This window comes from Dermacentor variabilis, chromosome 8, assembly GCF_050947875.1.
Source record: "Dermacentor variabilis isolate Ectoservices chromosome 8, ASM5094787v1, whole genome shotgun sequence".
NCBI classification, from domain to species: domain Eukaryota; kingdom Metazoa; phylum Arthropoda; class Arachnida; order Ixodida; family Ixodidae; genus Dermacentor; species Dermacentor variabilis.
This window is the reverse complement of record NC_134575.1, coordinates 64,370,185-64,387,237: the sequence shown is the minus strand read 5'-3', so window position 1 is coordinate 64,387,237 and position 17,053 is coordinate 64,370,185. Positions and strand designations below refer to the sequence as shown.

At 44.8% G+C, this 17,053-nt stretch overlaps 1 protein-coding gene across 8 annotated transcripts in view; it reads left to right on the top strand.

The window, feature by feature from the left end:
• Positions 1-17,053, top strand: part of LOC142590283 (putative sodium-dependent multivitamin transporter) — a 118,102-nt gene that overhangs the window by 38,587 nt on the left and 62,462 nt on the right. For 2 of the 8 annotated variants that reach the window (XM_075702280.1, XM_075702278.1), the window contains exon 1: positions 4,584-4,827. The exons of 5 other annotated variants lie outside the window; for them this stretch is intronic. The gene's annotated coding sequence lies outside the window, so the exon portion shown is untranslated. Of the gene's footprint in view, positions 1-1,702; positions 1,731-4,583; positions 4,828-14,459; positions 14,518-17,053 lie in introns of those variants that run through there. One more of the 8 variants, XM_075702279.1, reaches the window with a different exon arrangement.

The window sequence follows — 17,053 nt, the reverse complement described above, 5'->3', positions numbered from 1 at the left end:
AGCGACTCGAAAACAGCTATTAGAGCTTTCAATAGGGGAAAGATTGCCCCACAGGCTGCGAGAATAATTAACAAAAGGCGAACAAGTGTTACACGTTACATTTATTGGTTCCCGGCGCACCTTGGTTCACTTGATGGCATTCCTGTCAATCCAAATGAATCGGCCAACAGCGTCGCCCGCGACCTTACAGACCGGGCCGCATTTACATATGGTTTTGATTCTGCTGGATTGTAGAACTTACAGAAAGATACGCTCATTACATACAATGAAATTACAAAACATTACTACATGGGAAGGAGGGAGTTTCGACCCCCTCACTATAGGCTAAACAGAGCACAAGCAGTTACACTTAGGTAATTACAGACAGAGTCTTATTATTCACCTGCACAAATAAAGGAATGGTATGACATTGCAGACATGAGTATTATATGCAAAGCATGCAATAAGAAGATATGCACGCTTGAACATCTGCTCTGGGAGTGTGGGTCGCTCGGATGTGGCATTTCCCGGAATCGGTTTTCAGGAATGGTAAGATCTCCAGATCACATCCCTCAAGTCCTGGCTGTCCAGTACGCCCGTGATAGGGCTGGGAGGCTTGACATCCCGGTCCCAACATGGGACTAGCCAGGCAGGTGGCAACACCTTGCACAGGACAAGAATAAAGTTCTTTCCTCCTCCTCCTCCTCCTCCTCCTCCTCCTCCTCAGAATAAAGCTGGTGCAGTGTGCACGGGTCGGCTATTAGATGTACACCATTATTTGTAGACCTCATCGCCTGAACCACGGAGAGACCGTACCTGGATGAGCTCCTGCTTATGGGAAAGCAAAGATTGGCACTCCTACAAACTATCCTTCAAGTGTGGGGAGGTTTGACTGACTTAAAAGCAACAATTAGCTTTCCATAAGTACGTAGCATTTCATTCAAATTACACCCCAATATCCCAAGCTCCGATTTAACATAAATTTTGTCTGCTTGACCGGCGTCATCATTGCATTCCCAGTGCATTCCAGGTGTTTTAAAATGCGGGATTCCGGAACCATTCCAGATCCACGGCTCTACTCTTCAAATCCGGTACACATGAGAAGGGTAGAAATTCCTTAGTATGCGATGCGTTGCAAGTGAAGCGCGAAATACAGCGACAAACGGCAGCTACAGAGGATGTGTATTACTCTCCATATGTCTCTCTTTCTTGCGCTTCACATGGAGCATGGTACAGAGTATGTTATTAAATTCTGGAAAAATAATTGGTAAAGAAGCACTTGCATCTCCTTGAGGACTTAGTTTCTGTGCCCTATACGTTGCGAGTTTGTTTCAACGATGATATCGCACACAGTTCTGCACCGCGACGGAAAGCATCTTCCTTCTCATTCGAGTAGACAGACACAGTGCACAGAACAGACCGCCTAAGCGTGCTGGCAAGCGTTAGGTTTCGCAAGCGCGGCTCGCACAACATTCCCCGCGCCCCGTAAAAAACAAGCAAAGCCAGTTTTGACGTCGCTCGCCGACGGACTTGCCGCTGCGGATACGAGACGACAGCTGTACGCATCCGATGAGCAGGATACGAGTTCAGATTACGCGTGCCTGTGAGCAGTGAGGCGTAAATAAAACAAAAAAGGGAAACGGAGAAGGGAAATGGTCACGTGCGCCGGCGACTCGGAAACGGGGAAAACCGTGCGGGCGCTACTGGCGACGGCAGCTTCAGAACCAGCAACGATTTCACTGCAACACGTGGTAAGCGAATATTCATGCTTTTTTTTTTTAACAGCACTGTCGCCGCAGGAATAATTGCCGTATACGATGGGCGGGAGATTCAATAACTGCAATCACGTGACCTTTTGCGTTGAGACGGCCGAAGAATGGAGGGCAGAGGTGAACTAGTTCAGCCAGATAAATATTAATTCGTGTTTTTTTTTTGTTGTAAATCGTGGTTCACATCTGCGTCGATACCAGCGAAGTGGCTCTCCAATTAGGCACCCTTGATTGATTGAGCTGTGAAAACTGAAGATACATTCCATGAATGAATCCACGCAGGAGTCGACTATCTTTATCACGCCATTAACGTGGCCGGCGAGGGTCGAGAGTTCCATGTCTTTTTTTCTTGTTTTACATCACCCAAAGGATAGAACGATGCGCTCAAAGGATAGAACGATTCTTGAACGATGCGCTCTCAGGGCGTCAAATTTGCCTCCTGTTATATGCAAGCAACAAATGCTGTAGAGGCACTGCCGATAAGAACACTGAAAGAGACGTTGGAAAGGCATTGGTTCAGAGTTTATTTATTTATTTATTTATTTATTTCGGCACTTTAAAGGCCCCAGAGAGGAGAATTCATTACACAATATGTCGTTGTGTGCGCCACGTGCAATGTGCTAGCAGGGTTCTAGTGGTTATTTGCTCATTCTGTTTTGCTGCCAACCACGGCTCAGGCTATTTCTAAATGGCACAACTAATAAAAAAATAAACTATCAATTCGTGGATGTAAAGACTGTTATAACCATATAAGTTTAGATGACAAGTGTATTTGGAGTGTGGCAAGGTCCATTCCAGGCTTACATCAGTTGACTAATGAAAAACTAAAAGCTTTGAATAACAATCTTTCATATATGTAATTTCGCATTTCTTTTAAAAAAAAGAATGTTCCCGTGCTGAAGCTGCATTCTCAATTTTTACCAATGTCATCTCAAGATGTCCGAAATCCACAAGACGAGTGCTTTTCGTCGTCTGTCACGACACAACGGTCTTTATAAATCTGTGTCAGCTTTCTCGAAAGATTATTCAGGCTAAAGGAAGAAACTACTGTCGCACTGATTCGCATGAATTCCCCGCCGCGGTTGGTTAGTTGCTGTGGTATTGGGCTGCGGAGCATGACGTCGCGGGATCGAATCCCAGCCACCGCGGCCGCATTTCGATGGCGGCGAAAAAAACCCGTGTACTTAGATTTAGGCGCCCGTTAAGGGAACCCCAAGTGGTCCAAATTTTTGGAGTCCCCCCACCTACGGCGTGCCTCGTAATCAGATAGTGGTTTCGGCCCGTAAAACCGCATAGCTAATTTTTTTGAGTCACGTGAATCAGACCGCGTATCGTGAACGAACGATTGATGTAAGCGCTTCCGCTTTAATTCCAAGTATGATTGAAATAAACGTGCAATATAATGTGCGCGTACATATTGCACGTGCAATACTTCTTCGTAGTCTCCGGAGCATACAGAGTGCTTTTTTTTTTCAGCGTCAGTATAAAGAATGCGATAAGAACTTGGCCGTCTCTATGCAGGCAAGGGAAATCTAGTTGCGCGCAGTCAGCTCTCCCCCGTGACAACATGACAGCTGTAGCAGACAGCAGAAGAGCGCTACACCTACATTGTGAACGAAGCGTTTACTCGTGGAATGCCGCAATGGATATTCATCTGCGCTAATAGCACGTGCTCTGCGCAATGTGAGCGACTAACAAGCTACGCAACATTCGCTGTGAACCAAGTTTAACTTCATTTGCAAACTTCCCTGCTTTGGCCGTCATCCCTTAGCTCAGCGTCCCCTTTCGGATCTACTTATTTTCAATTATAAAAAACGATACAGCTGGTAGCTTGTGGGTGTATTCCCATATTTGGATATGGAATGACATTTTGGTAATTTTTATCTACGAAACGGATACGTCTAAAATGCCATAAAATTGTGTACTTTGAACACCGCTGTTTCATAGCAGTTACACATTTGCGACATCTAGATAACTACATTTGAAAGTTTACGAGACTGCAATTCACACTTATGTAATTTCTCCAAAATCTCGTAGCTCCCAAGCCCCAATCGAAGTTCAGCTTTCCCCAGCTGCAAAAAAAAAAAAAAAAACGACAAAAGAAGATCAAAAGAAAGAGAAAATGCAATCAAACAAGCAAAGACCATTTCGGTAACTGGAATCGTTTGAACTTGAACTTAGTGACGACATTTGAACATTTCACGCGTGCCAACGTTAGGACTAGTGCTGTGCGGGCGTATATCAAGTTCTCGTTTCTTGGCTGGCTTCGGTAATCAGTGATTGCTGTAACAGGCGGTGACGTATTGCCAACAATGAAAATAGTGGCTTGAGGTAAGCGCAAACTCAGCATGCAGTAAAATTGTTCACCGCGCTGCTGCGAAGCTACAAGTGTACATGCTCGCACTGAGTTTGGTTTTGCCGGCTCTGCGGCGACGAATTGTGAACTCGTTATGTGAGGAACAAAAGAGTTCGAAGACGGTCAAATTGTGGGAGCCACCGAGTACAAGTTCCGTGTTTCAAGCAGAACGAGCCACGAAATAATGGCAGTGATGCGAGACAGCCGGTGTAGGATTATTTCGTGCCGTCCCATCTCACCGCGATTCATTGCAGACTTCGAATCCGAAGAAAGATCGATATAGCCGACGCTGCGCCGTTGTTGGATGTTCTCACACATCGGAGGTAGCACGGCTTCTAAAGTTCGACGGAAGAGGACGCCAGAGTGCAGGGTTTTGGCGCCAGCTGTGGACAATCGGAAGAGATGCAGCCCCGCGGGCTGAACATCCGAGATTCAAAGCTCGTATTTCAAGGATCGCTGAGGCGGCGTCATTGGCTGGCTGCCATCGTTCCGGCGAAGCCGTTCCTGAAATAAGCGCGGCGGCCGTTCATTCAGCTCCAGCGGCGCGATTCTCTTCAACGGTGCCCGTTTGTAGCCGTGAAAGCAGGTTTAGCAGCCCGTGTCTTTCACACCTGGACGAAGTTGTGACCTCCAGGGCATGAAAAAACGAAGAGAATCGATCATCGGAATCGACGACGGAACCCTGAACTTCACCGCGACGTACGGATACGAAGCGGCTTTCAGGTTAGTCGGAAAACCCGTTCGCCGGTTGGTGATATTGCTTGGACGGATGAGCGGCGTTTCCTTGACTGCAGCGTACGTTACATGATGTGGCTCAGAAAGATTTCCCTTTTGTCGGCGTTGATCGCAGGAAATTATATCTGTGTTTTCCTCCTCTACAGTGTTTGCTCTTTCGCCTCGTTAGCCCATCTGCATGCGGTAGTCAAATTGGAAATTACCGCTTTCAGTGTGCGCTGAAAGTGTGCAGAACTGCGCGACGAGAAATTGATTTTCTGGTTCCCGATTCTCATTGTACTTCAGCCGCCAAAAAAGAAAAAATTGAGTTGACTGCCCGGCTATTGAGCTCATGTGTCACACTGGACATGTTAATGCGATGGCAACACAGCTGCCCAGCTCAGGCGAGTGCGGCTCGTAGTCGGAGGCGCATTTACCGCGCCGGCGCGGCAGGCTGACTCGCTGGTTCGACGACAGATCGCGCGAGTGAGGATCGAGGCGCGAAACATAAATCAACGGGCACCGCAGAGGCCGCTAGCCTAGATGTTTAAATCGATCGAGGGACTTATGGAAATTGCTCATCCCCTACTTCAAATAGTCATCCCTAAATCAATCTTATTTCCGAAAATCATGCATCAGCGAGACTATTCATATTGGAAATGGACTTTTGTGGCTGCGGGAGAGCATCATGGATGAGGCTGCACGTGCTCCTGAGATCATGTTCGCAATATTCTTTAATTCGACATGAGCCGCGACAAATAATGAAACGAAAGTTGTCATTATTGTGATCAGGGCAAGTGGATATTATTATTTGCACTGGTTTTAGTGGGACATTCTGGCGGGCTAGTGGCGGCCCGTGTGATAGTTTAATATAAGCAGCGAGAAAGGTTAGGACACTGGAGGTGATGATGTAATGCGGAGACGACATTGCTAAGATTACGCCGTATACCTAGAATGCTGCCGGTGCTTTAATTTATGTACGATCGGTCAATGAGAAGAGAGAAATGAGCGAGATCTGGAGGTGGTAAGACGAGGAGACATCCGGGGAACCCACCAAAAGCATTGAATCTTACATCTGCGTCATCTGTATCCCTTCGGCTCCTCCGCCTTTTAGAAATTTTCCATTTGTACACATTGTTTTTTTCTAGATTGAAATGAACACACAGCGATTACTGGCCCAGTCGTTTACGCATTTGTTATGTGAAAGTTTGCCACTTATGACAGCCTTGTTATATAATACGTGAGTCCTCCTCTTAAATTATAAACATATAACTTGTCTCATGGTATCATATGCAAATGGCCCGCCAGTGGGATACTCGTAAGCATAATTTACTGCCTAACGTAGGATTGTTACGTAAAAACTAGCAAGCATTTATTGCGCATGACGATGTTTGTGTTTGCATTAAATTACCACCCTTGATTCACTACAAATATTTCTATTAACTTTAATATCAGTACTACTATTACCTTCAATGGCAGTAAAACCTGAAAAGTTTACGTCCTTATAATTCTCATTATGCAATTATGACTACGTATTAAAAGATCAGCAGGTATAGTTACTATGTACGAACCGGCAAGCATACGGAAGAAATTGCTAAATTTACGTTCATGTCAAGAAGGAAACAGCGGAGCGCGGGAGGCTGTCTTGAAACGCAAATACAACGCAAAAGCAAGTGAATGAAAGGCGCAAAGCTTTAGTTATCATGAGCAAGTCGTTTATACCTGCTTCGTTCTCGTTATGCGCGTCATATCATGCTTATTCTATATTGCAGCACCTTTACCTTCGTGATGCCACACTTAACTAAATTAGAACACCTCCGCTCACAATGAAGTGCGCGCTGAATGTGTTCCTCAAACAGCCCCGTAAGAGAGGACCATTACGGCGACAAACCTGCACGCATAGGATGAAGTACAGAAAATCCCCGTATTTACACCACACAAACGCTATTTCTGTGCCGCGAGTCGCTGCAGTGTTACCTTGCAGTTACGCAGTATATATTATAGGAGCTAAATTTTCGCAATGTTGTCTAATAGCGACCAGAATATAAAGCGCATTATAGACGCTCGCCACTTTGGCGCATGCTTCCACAGCGGAGAAATATCGGGGGACCTCCAAAGCAGCGCAGCGGCGTGGCAGTTCTCCTGAACTAAGGGCTCCACCCTGCGAGGAAGTCGCCTCATATGATGACAAATAAATGCTTTCTCTCTCTCTCTCTCTCTCTCTCTCCAAAAAAGCTTCACCCTCCCAGAATTCTAGGTCACCCTAGCACGGTTTGGTCCAATCAGGAACGCAGGCGCAAATCAGAGCTTAAATGGGCATAACCATCTCATGCGCGCACCTGCTTACACGGCACCAACTTGTCGTGTCGGCAGACGGGGAGAAGGGCTGCGCGTCCGAAAGAAGAGTAGGCGCCGCTGGTACACACACGCACCACACACACACGGCTCGCATGACTTCCATCGGTCGTGTCGGCGACTCGCCGGCGCCTTCGTGAAGCCGAGGAGCCTTACGCTTCCCGGTCCTTTGTCGCCGTCTGCAAACGTCTTTCCATGCCTGATTTTGAATGTCCCTGAGCTTTTGCGCTCGCGCTAACAGTCGCACTTTTTTTCTTTAGTTGTTCATTTATTGCACGAGTCAGGACAATTAATTAGCTGAGCTAGCGTACGCTTCGCGCACAAGCGAGTAGTCACTCACGTATTTGAGACAATACAAAAACTGGTTTTCCATGCATTACATTAAAAAAAAGCCGTTACGTAACAATAAACTACGTAAGCGATTAACGAAGGCGCGCCGTAACAGTTGCGTTTCCCTTCTCAAGGACTCAAATGCACCGAGCTAACACTAATGTACATCGGAAAGTGAAACCCAACGGCTGAGGAAAGAGAAACGGGCGCGACGTGTAGACACGCACGTCACGCTAAGAGTGAATTTTCAACGGGAGAGCTTTTCTCCTTGTGGCATGGCTGATTTGAATCCACACAGAATGAGCAAGTGTTGCTTAAAGACCAATTAAGTCCTCTCGCTCTCATTCCTTCCAGCTGTACATCCATCAGAAGCTGTTTCACTTCCATCAATGAGAGCAGATGTTTCGCTCATTCATAGAAGCTAATGCTGCGGGCACTGAAGCGCATTTGAAATATCAAGTCCAGTCGTACTTACTAGCACCTGCAAACGATTTAATATCCACAGAACAAACACACGTACATATCACGGTTATGTGAATGACAACGCACGAGAGCGGTGACCTTGACATGGGATGTTGACTTCTTCCACCTTAACTCCTGAAGGTTCATATAACGCTATATCCTTGAATAAGGCAGATTGTTGTTTTTTTTTAACGCGACAGCGTTTCTAAGTTCGTTTCGCAGAAAATCTGGTGTTGGCGTTATCGGTGTCTCTTGGCTGTGAGCGAAAATATCGGACAAAGGCAATAAATAATTTGACGATAACCTGAACATACTATTGCGGTCCGGGGATTCGACCCCAGGAACTATGGGTTACGAGACCAGCACGTTAAGCCATTCAGCCACTGTCTTTCTTTTTTCTTTATTGCCGAATTCAGCCACTGTCGGTCAATGGCGCGCACGCTTTTAAGCAGGGTTTTATATGAGCTGGGAAGCAGCACATGCGCGTGCCTTCGATGGTGTGTCCAATTCCTTTTCGATATGGCCCCGCCAACTTCATCCTCCATTGACTTCCGATGCGAACATAGGACGTTTACGCTATAGCGTACCACTCTTAAAAGGAACTTTCATCGTCATCAGCAGCAGCCTGGTTACGTCCACTGCAGGGCAAAGGCGTCTCCCATACTTCTCCAACTACCCCGGTCATGTACCAATTGGGGCGATGTCGTCCCTGCAAACTTCTTAATCTAATCTACCCACCTAACTTTCTTCCGCCCCCTGCTACACTTCCTTTCCCTTGAAATCCAGTCGGAAGCCCTTAATGACCATCGGTTATCTTCCCTTCTCATACCATGTTTTGCCCATTTCTTTTTCTTGATTTCAACTAACATGCCATTAACTCGCCTTTGTTCCCTCACCCAATCTGTTCTTAATCCTTAACGTTACCCCCATCATTCTTCTTTCCATAGCTCGTTGCGCCGTCCTCAATTTAAGTAGAACCCCTTTCGTAAGCCTCCAGGTTTCTGCATTGTACATGAGTACAGGCAAGACACAGCTGTTATGCACTCTTCTCTTCAGGGATAATGGCAACCTGCTGTCCATGATCTGAGAATACCTGCCAAACGCACACCAGCCTATGCTTATTCGTCTGATTATTTCAGTCTCATAATCCGTATCCGCGGTCACTACCTGCCCTAAGTAGGTGTATTCCCTTACCACTTCCAGTGCCTCGCTACATATCGTAAACTGCTGTTCTCTTCCGAGACTTTTAAACATTATTTAGTTTTCTGCAAATTAATTCTTAGACCCAACCTTTTCTTTGCCTCTCCAGGACAGTGAGCATGCATTGCAATTGGTCCCCTGAGTTACTAGGCAAGGCAATATCATCAGCGAATCGCAAGTTACTAAGGTATTCTCCATTAACTCTTATCCGCAATTCTTCCCAATCCAGGTCTCTCAATACCTCCTGTAAAGACGCGTTGAATAGCATTGGTGAGATCGTATCTCCCTGCCTGACGCTGTTCTTTATTGGTATTTTGTTGCTTTCTTTATGAAGGACTACGGTGGCTGTGGAGCCCCCTCGATATCTTTCAGTATATTTACATACGGCTTCCCATACACCGTGATTCCGTAATGCCTCCATGACTGCTGAGGTTTTGACATAATCAAACGCTTTCTCGCAATCAATTAAAGCTATATATAAGGGTTGGTTATATTCCGCACATTTCTCTATCACCTGATTCATTGTGTGAATATGGTCTATTGTTGAGTGGCCTTTATGGAATCCCGCATGGTTCTTTAGTTGACAGAAGTCTAAGGTATTCGTGATTCTATTTGCGATTACCTTAGTAAATACTTTGTAGGCAACGGACAGTAAGCTGATCGGTCTTTAATTTTTCAAGTCTTTGGCGACCACCTTTCTTATGAATTAGGATTATGCTAGCGTTCTTCCAAGATTCCGGTACGCTCGAGGTCATGAGGCATTGCGTATACATGGTAGCCAGTTTTGTAGAACAATCTGACCACCATCCTTCAACAAATCTGCAGTTACGTGATCCTCCCCAGCTGCTTTCCCCCTTTGCATAGCTCCCAAGGCTTTCTTTACTCCTTCCGGCGTTACTTGTGGGATCTCAAATTCTTCTAGACTATACTCTCTTCCATAATCGTCGTCGGTGCCACTGGTACTGTATTAATCTCTACAGAACTCAGCCACTTGAACTATCTCATCCATAGTAGGAAGGATATCGCCGGTTTTTCGCCTAACGCATACATCTGATTCTTGCCTATTCCTAGTTTCTTCTTTACTGCTTTTAGGCATCCTCCGTTCCTGGAAGCATGTTCAATTTCATCCACATTATAGTTCCTTATGTAAGCTGTCTTACACTTGTTGATTAACTTGGAAAGTTCTGCCAGTTCTATTCTAGCTGTAGAGTTAGAGGCTTTCATACATTGGCGTTTCTTGATCAGATCTTCCGTCTCCTGTGATAGGTTACTGGTATTCTGTATAACGGAGTTACCACCGACTTCTATTGCACACTTCTTAATGATGCCCATAAGATTTTCGTTCATTGCTTCAACAATAAGATCGTCTTCCTGAGTTAAAGCCGAATACCTGTTCTGTAGCTTGATCCGCAATACCCCTATTTTCCCTCTTACCACTAACTCATTGATCGGCTTCTTATGTAACAGTTTCTTCCGTTTCCTCCTCAAGTCTAGGGTAAACTGATTGAAGGTATTGATTATCCGCATATTATTCTTTTCTGCAAATTCTACTAATAACTCTCCCCGGCTATTCCTAGAGCCTATGCATATTCCCCCGCTGACTTGTCTCCAGCCTACTTCTTGCCTACCCTGGCACTGAAGTCGCCCATCAGTATATTGTGTTTTTTCTTACTTTACCCACCGCTGACTTCTGCATAGAAGCTTTCGACTTCCTGGTCACCATGACTGGATGTAGGGGCGTCGACCTGTACGACCTTCAATTTGTACCTCTTATGCAGTTTCACAACAAGACCTGCCACCCTCTCGTTAATTCTGTAGAATTCCTGTATGTTGCCAGCTGTATCCTTAATGATCAGGAATATGGCTCCTAGTTCTCGTCTCACCGCTAAGTTCCGGTACCACAGGACGTGCCCGCTTTTTAGCACTGTATACGCTTCTTTTGGCCTCCCAACTTCACTAAGCCCTATTATATCCCATTTACTGCCCCCTAATTCCTCCAATAGCACTGCTAGAGTCGCCTCACTAGATAACCTTCTTGCGTTAAACGTTGCCAGGTTCAGATTCCAATGGCGGCCTGTTCGGACCCAGGTATTCTTAGCACCCTCTTCTGCGTTACATGTCTGACCGCCGCCGTGATCAGTTGCTTCGCCGCCGCTGAGTACTGAGGGCCGAGGTTCGATTGTTGTATTCATATACCTTCTATATGAATACAAAAAAGGAACTTTAAACATCTTAACTTGTTGTGCTAGCTGTCATGTACTCACCCACGTTCAAACTACCGTCTACTCACACTCACTCACTCACCTTCGTAGCCACGTCTGCTAACACTGACGAACACTCACTCTCATTCATGCCATCATTCACACTCATATTCAGACTCGCCTCAGCTCACGAGGACTCACTCACATTCACTCGCACTCACAACTCATGTTCACGCTTAACTCATCTCACCCACATTCACACTCACATCCACTCACTCACACATGCTACGTTCAAAATCATTTCCACTCAAACTCACAAGCACTCACTCACGTTCACACTCACCTCCACTCACTCACAAGCACTCGCTGCTCTCAGAAGCACTCGCATGCCACTCACTCGCACTCACCTCCGCTCACACTCACGGTTACCCACTCACACTCGCACTCACTTCCGCTCAAACTAACTAGCACTCACACGCACTCGCGCTCACCTCCACTTACACTCAGTGGCGCTCACTCACACTCGCCCTCACCTCCGCTTACACTCAATGGCGCTCACTCACACTCACCTCTGCTCACACTCAATGTCATGCTAATGGTGCGCGGGGTGAGCGTGAACGTGATTGAGTGCCGGGTCTGGAAAAATTATGGCGCGTGAGTGTGAGCGTGTGTTCTCCCACACTGCCGACCTATGGTTTCGACATTCAGTGCTATACACATGTCAATGTATACCAACTACGCGTCGTCGGTGATGTATAGATTTGACGTTTGCTAAAAATCTTTCCAGCATGTTCGTTCATCCCATGGTCGTGTACGATAGTGACCATAAAACTATGGTTATTATGGAACATAATAAAATAAAAGACGATAGAATGACCAAGGCACCTGTATACGTCTTTATTCAAGCAATACAGTACTGACTATGTATTAAACCAAAATAGCTTTTATTATACATAGCATCGCTGGTCATCCACCTTCCTAGAGTGGAATGCTACTAATTTTTTGCTTGGGAAGCTTCCTCAATATTTGTTATTTGCTTCAAAATCTTGACTGCCGTTGGCCATCTCATTGTCTATGTACATTGTGAATGCGCTCGTTAAGGGATCTTGTTCCAGGAATCTATTGTGCGCAGCCGCGAAGACAGGCTTTGTAACATTGAAATAACGTCGACTGTAACCTATACCGCGTCGCAGAAGACAACTTTGACCGGGCGACCACATCACTAATTTGCGCTGCAGTTATAATTATCAAATAACACAGGAGCGCTGCCGTCATGGCGTATGCGTAAAACTTTGCCTCTAACCTATCAGTTATTTGTGTCTTGGAACAGCTATATAAGAATTGTATTTAATTATCTGACTCATCCATTCTTCTGCCTTTTTTCCTTACATGCCAAACTCAAACTTCGAGCTCTCGGAGAAGCTCTTGCGAAGCAGTTGCTATATTCCCATTGGCCGCACTGCAGCTCGAGCCGTTGTTCTCGCTTATGCTTAGTTAAGGCATGAATCTCAACCCACAATTCATACATATTGGCTGAGCATTTAATCTGGAGTTTTCCATGTATTACCGAATTTAGTGCACGATATTATTTCCGTAACAACAGCGTGATAGACACTCGAACGATATGTGCAAGCGCGAACAGGCACACCTAATTGATGTCCTCGCAAAAGCTCCTAGACCTCTACGGTGACGGTGTGGAGTTAATTCGTCATAATGTGCACCATATTGTTCTTACAGACGAAGAAATGCCACTTTCACTGCGACATGGCTACACTGACCAAACAGGACAATATCTTAATGAAATGCTGAGTGAAAAAGCACCATTACGGATACCAGCGCATTGCACACCCGGGAAACCTTGTGACGCATTGCGCAATGTGTACATGCGAGCGACAATAAGAATACAGCAATCACAATGCAATTCGAAAGACCAAAGAGAAAGAGAAATAGAGCTTTCTAAATGCGCCAAACCGATTGACCAAACAGAGTAATGGACTATACCTGACTACCACGCATGCTTAAAGTTGAATACAGCGCACTTGCGCGGATAAAAAGTTATCTATTCACTGCTATTTCACAACGCGCAGAATCAAATGATACACAATTCATCTTTTGTTTCGTCTATGCCTTTTTTAGGCTCGTTTGTTGTATGCGCCAACATCCGAACAGCGTACTCAAGCAGTGTAATTCTGAAATTTCGGTGTATGGGCACGTCTTGAGAAATTTCGGTAAGAGAGGAAACCAATTTAAAGAAGAATACTGGGAATCGATTTACGTGCCAAAACCACAATCTGATTATGAGGCGCGCCGTGTAGGATGACTGCGGTTTAAATTACCCGCGGGGGGTACCTCACCTTGCATCTACATTTATTTAGCTCAGTCTTTTGGCATTTCGTGCTCGTAGAAATGCGCCTGCCTTGGCTGGTGTTCGTCCTGACGCCTCGAACTCAACCGCGCAACGCCGTAGCCACTGAGCTTCCGCGTCAGGTTCATCGGTTCCGACACAAGGGCGCTGCTAAGGCCTCAGAGTGAAGATGTAAGAAAAAAAAATTATTGCTTGCCGTCTGAGAGCAATATTTGGTAAGTAACCTGCCAATATGGCCTAAAGGATGAAATATTCACCTGAATTTCCAGAATTAATTTCAACTGTAGAGTCGTTAAAGTAATATGCTTTATAAGGATGGCTGGAGCAGTTGGTAATTTTACACTTATAATGATTTAGGATATTATAAATGTTGGCAATATGACTTGCGAGGTGTCTGCTGCATAAGGCAGCAATAAAAGAAAAAGAAAGAAATGATCCCACCCTGAGGAAAAGATGTCGCTCGCGTGAATCTGACCTATCAAATAGAATATATGTTCACACAGGAGCATCAATCCATGACGCTGATTAGTGCGACACCGCAGCCCGATGACCTTTACGTTAGACTAACATCCACCAAATCATTTTAATTCATTTAGTCATCCTTATTCGCCCGCATCCCATACCCCTGCATGCCCTGAGCCATTGACCCTCGCATAAGAAAAAAAAAGAAGAAGAAAACACGACATTCGCTAAACTGTTATGAAGGGCATATATCATTCGTTTCGCAGATATAAAGTAAGGACCAGCTTCGCTTCGGAGCATTCCATCGTAAGCTGCTGTAGCACGGTAGGTACTTCATTTCTGGCGCACACATTTGCGTACGAATTGTGCACGCAACTTGTTTTTCCTATTTCTGTGCAGTAGTGGCAAGCAAGGGACCAGAAATATTGAGCTTAGGGTGAACTGGTCATTATGATCACGTAAAATACCTCAATTTTATTTCCGAGTACAATGAATCGCTACACACGACTGCTTTCCTGAAGGAACTGCCGTTTGAGGGGACGTTTAACGTACCTAGGTCATTGCGGCAGCCATTGCGGGATACTTTTTTAAAAATTTCCTTTGCAGTAATGCCTGCAGTCATTAAAGAACTTCTGCATGTAATTCAAGCGCCTGACTAAATTCGTTTTATGGGAGAACGTCGCATGCTTGCCTATCCAATTAAGAAAAAGTTAATTACTCTCTAGTTATGGCAATTAAGTCTAAATTGCGCTGACTCATTCTATCACATTGATTTCCTTTCAGTAGAGCCTCCAGAACATTGGCATAATTGTTTAAATATCACACATTTATCCATAGTGTGTCATATTTCGTGTCTGAAGGGGCTATTTGCGTTTCGCATGGTCGGAGATTTGAAGGATGCTTCGCAATACTTCTACTAGGTAGCATTCTGGTGTCCGGTGGAAAACTTAGCAAGGTGGTCGGCTGGGCTAGGTGATGATCCTTAATGCGCCTCTACTGTTGTAGAAGCAACACGGGGACCAAAACAAGAGGGCAGAAACGCGAACTTCCAACTCATAATGTATTCGTAGCCATGTAGGTATTTTCGCCAGATCACATCCCTGTCACGGTGGCCGCATACATATATATATTATATATATATCAGGGGGGGGGGGGCAGTCATGAGAAAATACGCGCCTATACCGTGCAGTGGGTGCACGTAAAGAACGCCGGGTGGTCAGAATTAATCCGGCGTCGACCACTACGGCGTGCCTCACAATCATATTTTCGTTTGGGCATGTAAAACACAAGCATTCAATTTCAATTATTAGTGGTATTTATTCATGCATTCAAAAGATAGAGACGGAAATGTTTACGGGAAAAAATAACCACTAGAAACCTCTGGTCAATGACTACATGTTTTCCGCTGCACATACTTAATTGTTCCAAAAGTCTTATCCCTTTATGAGATGGGTCTCGCTGACACATGCCCATTCTTCTCTAGCCATTTGTGCTGCTCCGTTAACTACGTGTGTATGCTAAGCACGCACTGTTCACGCATGTTCTCTTCGCTAATCACGCGCGTCCCCAACACCCGTGCTCGACTGCAAATCTAACATGAAGTTTAAGAACACGATAGTTCCCCGACCACAGATGCACATATTTCTAGGAATAACTTCACGCACAACATACAGTGGTCAAAGCATACTGATCGTGTCGCATCTCACGACCAAAGAAAAAAAAAAGAAAAAAATGATGTTTCTTAAGACGAACGTAATCTAAATCGCCAAAAGGCACTAAATTGCTCATGTATAAAACGCTTATTCGCCCTGTTTTAGAGTGCGCTTCGTGCATCTGGAGCCCATATAACGTGTACGGCATTAAAGAAATTCAGTCGGAACAAAGGAAGCCAGTTCGTCTGACTTGTCATCGCTACGATCGTGATTATGCGCTTTCGTCCGCAGTGAATTCTTTGAATTCGTCACTTCTATGTACCCGGCGGTGTACCGATTCCATGAAGCTATTGCACTGAGTTGTTCACTCGTCGACTATCCGCAGATGGTTACATCACATATGCCAGTTTTTTTCAAACAAGACCAACTAGACCAACTAGACGTTGTCATAGCCTCAATCTAAAACCTTTCTTTGACCGCACGGACATTTTCAAACACAGTTATTTTCCGAGAGTTGTTGAATGATGGAACGAGTTGCCAGGTTCTGTTCGTGAATGGGTACTCTTAAGATTTCGTAGAAGCACTTGCGTGATAAGCTTAGTGTCTTTTTCCTTTCTACAGCGAAGCTGTATATAGCAATCCTCCGGCGATAGTCGATGTCCCTTCGCCTACGCGTCGTGTCGACACGAAAAAATTTTCGTCTCCTGTTTCTCACGAATGCTCTGTTAGGTCTCAATCGAATGTATGTATCTTAGAAAAAAATGATGCCGAAATTCGCCGCTGCGACGACGCTATCATTAAGCCCAGTTTCGTTTACTTCTCATAATTAGTTCAGAAAAAGGCTGTAGCTCTTCTTTTATCGAAACTATCCCGAAACAAATTATATGACATCTAGGCACTAACACGACTGTAACATTAAGCCGAGTTTTATCTCCTTTGCGTAATTACGTAGTTCACAGTGAAGTTGTACATACTGTGGAATTCCCGTCTGCTATGCGGCGGTACTTGCACACGTCGCACCTTCACAAATGAATAATAATAAATTTTTGTCGGGGTCTTTCATGAATAATAATAATAATAATAATAATAATAATAATAATAATAATAATAATAATAATAATAATAATAATAATAATAATTCTTTCAATTACAATTACAGAATAATAATCAATGAATAATAAGAATAACGACAATAATAAAAAAACGTG